The sequence below is a fragment of the Plasmopara halstedii genome (assembly GCF_900000015.1).
Source record: "Plasmopara halstedii genome assembly, contig: Scaffold_816, whole genome shotgun sequence".
NCBI classification, from domain to species: Eukaryota; Oomycota; class Peronosporomycetes; order Peronosporales; family Peronosporaceae; genus Plasmopara; species Plasmopara halstedii.
Genome location: NW_020187732.1, coordinates 1692731 through 1693286, shown reverse-complemented (window position 1 = coordinate 1693286; position 556 = coordinate 1692731).

Sequence of the window (556 nt, the reverse complement as noted above, 5' to 3'; positions counted from 1 at the left end):
TTCTCCTCTTTGCCCCAGGGCATGCAGGACGGGCTCAACAAGCTGATGTCCTTGCTTGACCCTGAAAGCGTGCAACACCTTGTAGCGCAAGGTCCTGAGTCAATCGGTGCGCGTCTAGAGGCGTTTTCGAGTTATGGAAACGCGCTGCTATAGCACTTGCAGCGGAATATATCTGCATCATTTGCGTCTATGACGCCACCGTCGGTGACGGATGACTTTCCCCGCCCTTAGCCGCTCCTGATGAGCATTAAGGTCTTTGAGGGGAAGGATGGAGAGAATCTCCTGCTCTGGATGAGAGAGGTTGAGATGGCCATCGCATCCGCCATGCTTCAGGCGCGTAGCCCTAGCCATCTAAAATCTCGGTGATCAAGCGCGACATTGGGCACTGACGTGCGGCACTTCGGTCGAAGCTGCGTTTCCCTCTTGGGCGGGGCATAATTTGCAGCTCTCACGAGTGTTCTCGCCGCCTAATCAGGCATATTGCGTATGATCGCGGTTCCTTGCCGCCCGACAGAGCAACAAGGAATTGGTGGACTTTGACCAATACATGCGCACA